Here is a 5,718-nt window from a genome sequence, read left to right as displayed (position 1 = left end):
AACCACAATGGCAGAACCAAAGATGTCAGCACAGAAGGCAGCCTCAGAGGCCCCAGAGCTCCACCTGTCCCTCCTGCGACACCTGCTCTTCTATGCTGGGTCCCATGGTGCCTTCGCCCTACCAACTGTCGAGATCACTCCCATGATGGTCTTTAGGCCGGGACCAGGCTCTCGCACCTGGGACCACTTCCTCATCACCATGCATCTTAGTCATCTTGGCTTCCCCATTTCACCAACTGGAAAACCAAGGATCCACGGAGTGTCCGCATGGGTGAGACCTCACACTGACAGACCCAGGACACGGCCCCAAGTTTGGGGTCTCCGGGTCCTGTGTGCTGTACACTGCACTCACGGCCTCCTTTGTCCTGCCCTGTTCTGCCACTGGATGGCCCAATGGAGGTCTTCACTGTGGACCATCCAAGCCCCTGGGCACCGCCTCCTGAGCTGTGAGCACGCAGGGATCTTGGCTGTTGGGCTCATCACAGTGCGGTGGGACAGAATTCTAGGCAGCCAAGTGCCTGACTGATCCCACAGACAGCACCCAGCAAGTAACAAGTATATGAATCAGAAAACAAGCCACGAAGGAGGGGGAGGAGGTTGAGTCTCCCATCACTGGCTCTCGCGGGGCCTGCCAGACACTGTTAGAAGTGCTTTATGTGCTTGAGCCCAGGAGTTCGAGACCAGCCTGGGTAATATAAGGAGACTCTGTCTCTACAATAATAATAATAATAATAATGATTTTAAAATACGGGCCAGGTGCAGTGGCTCACGCCTGTAATCTCAGCACACTGGGAGGCTGAGGCAGGTAGATCACCTGAGGTCAGTAGTTCGAGACCAGCGTGGCCAACATGGTGAAACCCCGTCACTACTAAAAATACAAAGATTAGCAGAGCGTGATGGCGCATGCCTGTAGTCCCAGCTAGTAGGGAGGCTGAGGCAGGAGAATCGCTTGTACCCAGAAGATGGAGGTTGCAGTGAGCTGAGATCACACCATTGCACTCCAACCTGGGCAACAAGAGCAAAACTCCGTCTCAAAAATTAATTAATTAATTATTTAATTAAAAAAATTAAGAAGTGCTTTATGGATAGCAGCTGTTAGGTCTCTCAACTGCCCTGTGAGACAGGTACCAGACTGCCCTCCTAATGTTCATGATGATGTCTTCTTCCTTACTTCGCAGATAAGGGCGATTTCAAACTATTTTATCGCCATCATCGTTATTGTTCTAACCAGTACTGAGGTCGGTCAGAAAACACAGTCTCTGAGACGGCAAGCCTTCACAGTAGCTGTCTCTCTCTATGGCCCAGCATGTGGTCAGCTTCCAAGACGGCCCCGTGTAGTCCTGCCCTTGGCCTTGTGTGTGAGTCCGTCAAGTCAAGCTCCTTGACGGTGCTGCTTAAATCTGTCATTACCAAGTATTTGCCTACTTGCTATCAACTCCTGCGAGAGGGGTGTAAAAATCTCCCACTCAGGCTGGGTGCAATGGCTAACACCTGTAATCTCAGCACTTTGGGAAGCTGAGGTAGGAGGATTGCTTAAGCTCAGGAGTTCAAGACCAATCTGGGCAACATAGCGAGACCCTATCTCTACAAAAGAAATTTTAAAAATTAGCCTGATGTGGTGGTGCACACCTGTAGTTCCAGCTGCTCAGGAGACTCAAGCAGGAGGATTGCTTGAGCCCAGGAGGTCGAGGTTGCAGTGAGCCAAGATCTCGCCACTGCAATCCAGCCTGAGTGACAGAGCAAGACCCTGTCAAAAAAAAAAAGAAAGAAAAGAAAAGAGAAATCCCCCACTCTGTGAAGGACAGCCTTTAACACAAATAATACTGGAACAAATTGATGTCCCGAGGGAACAAAGTGAACCTCAACCTTTTCTTCACGCCCCACCCCCAAAATTAACTCCAAAAACTAGAAAACTTCCAGGAGAAAACATAAGAGAAAATCTTTGTGACCTTGGATTAGCCAAAGATTTCTTAAATATGACACCAAAAGTGTGATCCATCGAAGAAAGAAACTGATAAACTAGACCATCAAAACTGTAAATATTTACCCTTCAAAAGACATCATGAAGAAGCAGATGGGAGGAAACATACATAACCCTTTAAAGAGTTAGAATGTATATGCTAATTCCATTCCTTTAGTGGTAGTTCATCAAAGTCTCTAGTAAATTCGTATCTTTACCCTCCCCTTGAACATCGCAGGACCATAGAACCTTTTAACTCCAATTATTTCCCTCCTAACTTTAAGACCATTATTACCTTGTATTTTTCTTTTATCTTCATTTAAACACCACATGACATTTTTACCACCAATAATTGTTTAGATTTGCCCACATATGACAATCTCTTCGACTTTCATCTCTTCTTATACCCCAATTTTTCCATCTGGGGTTATTTTCCTTCTGGCTCAAACATATCTTTTAAAACTTCCTCAAGTGGCCGGGCATGGTAGGCTCACACCTGTAATCCCAGCACTTTGGGAGGCCGAGGTGGGTGGATTGCTTGAGCCCAGGGGTTCCAGACCAGCCCAGGCAACATATGGAGACCCACATCTCTACAAAAAAATACAAAAATTAGCTGGGCATGGTGGTGCACACCTGCAATCCCAGCTACTCAGGAGGCTGACGTGGGAGGATCACCCAAGTCTGAGAGTTCAAGGCTGCAGTGAGCCATGATTGCACCACTGCACTCCCATCTGGGCAACAGAGTGAGACCCTGTCTTAAAAAATAAAATTAATTTTACAAAAAATTTCCTCAAGCAAGGGTTGTTTGTGGGACACTTTCTTGATTTTTATTTGCCTATGACTGTCTTTATTTTTTTCACTGAATATTGAATTATAGGTAGGTAATCTTTTGTGTCTTTATTTTTTCCACTGGATATTGAATTCTAGGTTGACAATCATTCGCATCTTTAATTTTTTCACTGGATATTGAATTCTAGGTTGGTAATCATTTGCTCTGAGCATTTTGAAGACATCATTTCTCTGTTTCCTAACTCCCATTGTTGCTCCCGAATAGTAAGTTCTCAGCATAACTATCTTTGAAGATAATCTATATTTTCTCTTGGGCTCTTTTATAAGACTTCTCTTGGTCTTCAGTGTTCTGTATTTTTATTCTTATGTGACTCATGTGGAATCTTTTTTCTTTGGCTTGCTTGAGAGTCATTGGGCTTCTTAAATTTGTGGGTTGCTATCTTTCATTATGTCTGAAATAGTTTCAGCCATAATCCTCTTCAAATATTGCCCCTACCCCTATTCCACCTCTCTTCATTTTCTGGAAATCCAATTATCAATATGCTTATATTTGCACGCTAGTCCTCATGTTCTTTATATTTCCCAGTTCTTTATCTTTCAGGAGTGCAACTTTCCTAATTTATTTTGCCTTATCCTTCAGTTCATCAATTCCTTCTTTGGTCATGTCTAAACTGTGGTTAAACTATCTTTTGAGTTTTTCATTTTGATTGTCATGTTTTTATTTCTAAGAGTATGTTCAGTTCTTTTTCAAGTATGCTTGTTCTTCATTAATATATTCAATCCTCTTTTATTTCTTCCATAAAACACATTTATTTTCCAGTCCTGATATTTTTAGTATTTAAATATTTGGCTGATCTGATTCTACTGCCTGTTGTTTCTGTTGACTTTCCCTCATGGTGTCTTGTTTCCTTGTATATTTAGTGATTTTTTTTTTTTTACTCTGAACTGCTCATTTGCTGTGGAACTTTATGGAAATTTTCTGAGGCCTGAGGTAAAGGCAGAGTCCTTTAGAAAGTAATTGTATTTACTTCTGTCAAACAACTGAGGCACTTCCAATCTAAGACTCCTTTAAACTAAAATCCCTTATTTTGGATAATTGAGGAAATGTGGATTCAGGCTACATACACACATGAAGTTCAGCTTATAGTCATTAATTCTTAGAGAAAGCTTTTCCTTCTCCACTTGGCACCAAAGTTTGCTACAGGCAGTGTTGATGTAGTATGCAATGGGGAAATAGATTTTCTAGTTTCCCATGACAGTGAGGTGTAGCCCATGGAGTCCCACATTGAAGGAATGGTCTTCCACTAGACTCTCCTGCATGGCCAGGCTCTGTGCTTTGTTTTCTGACCTCTAGCCACAAAAGTAGTCAAAATATGATGCTCAGGTTTGCCTAAGAGAATAAAAAACTTCAATTCTCCAACTTCAAAATGAAAAGATAGGCTGTTGTCTGGCTACAGCAACAAGCAAACACCAGCATTAAGTCTGTCTCAATCTAGTAGTGACCACTTTCTTTGGTCAACCAACCAGCAATAGCCCCTCTCCAATAATTAGTCTCCCTCAGTTAGAGATCAATCAATCCCTAAGCTCTCCCACTTCTGAAAGCCTCCTGTTCCTGAACTCCACTCTTCCTGAAACACTATGAAGGCCAGCAGTTTGCTTGGTTTGGGGAGTCTGAACTTTACAATTATAGCTCTCCCATGCTTAACAAGCAATAAGTTCAGCTTTTTGTTTCAGAGACGGAGCAGTGGCCACATCTTTCCATACCTCCTAGCAAAGCCAGCTTCAGTGTCCACCTTCCTCTCTGGGTCCCATCTTTTCTCTATCCTGGCCTGAGTACTCCACACTTCCTAGTCAGCTCAAGACAATAATCAACAACACAGGCATTTTTCATTCTATCCGGAATTTCTAGCTGCTGTTAGTGGGAGGGTTTGTGCAGGTTCTTAACTGGCCATATTGATAAGAACAGAAATCTTTGAACTTTATTTTACAGATGAGGAAACTGAGGCATGGGAACATTACATAAATCACTTAATATTATGGAGTCAGTATATCACAGATTCAAACCTTGGAAGCCAGGCTCTAAGGTCTGTGATCTGATGCTCTACCACACCCAACAAGTGAGTCAGTAATTAGTGAATCCATTCATCCATCCATTCATCCATCCATCCATCCACCATTTATTGAGCTGCTTCTACCAGTCAGCCACAGCTTGAGGCCCTGCACATTGTATTAGTCCATTCTCACACTGCTATAAAGATACTACCTGAGACCGGGCGCAGTGGCTCACACCTGGAATCCCAACACTTTGGGAGGCCGAGGCGGGGGGATCATGAGGTCAAGAGATTGAGACCATCCTGGCCAACATGGTGAAACCCCATCTCTACTAAAAACACAAAAATTTGCTAGGCATGGTGGCGCGTGCCTGTAGTCCCAGCTACTTGGGAGGCTGAGGCAGGAGAATCGCTTGAATCCGGGAGGTGGAGGTCGCAGTGAGCCAAGATCACACCACTGCACTTCAGCTTGCTGACAGAGTGCGACTCCACCTTAAAAAAAACACACACACACACAAACAAACAAAGAAAAAACTCACTGAGACTGGGTAATTTATAAACAAAGAAGGTTTCATTGACTCACAGTTCCACAGGGCTGGGAAGTCCTCAGGAAACTTACAGTCATGGTGGAAGGTAAACCAGACACCTTCTTCACAAGGCAGCAGGAGAAAGAGTGAGCGTCAGCAAAGGAAATGCTGCCACTTTTACAACCATCAGATCTCATGAGACTCACCCACTATCAGGAGAACAGTGTGAGGGAAACCACTCCCACAATCCAATCTTTTCCCTCCCTGGACAAACAGGGATTACAATTCAAGATGAGATTTGGGTGGGGACACAGATCCAAACCATATCACACAGACGGCACCAAATGAGATGGGCTGCTTTCCTGCCTTCATACTGCGTACATTTCAGGGA

Source organism: Hylobates moloch, unplaced genomic scaffold (assembly GCF_009828535.3).
Source record: "Hylobates moloch isolate HMO894 unplaced genomic scaffold, HMol_V3 SCAFFOLD_10, whole genome shotgun sequence".
Classification (NCBI taxonomy): Eukaryota; Metazoa; Chordata; class Mammalia; order Primates; family Hylobatidae; genus Hylobates; species Hylobates moloch.
Note: the sequence above shows the minus strand (reverse complement) of the source record.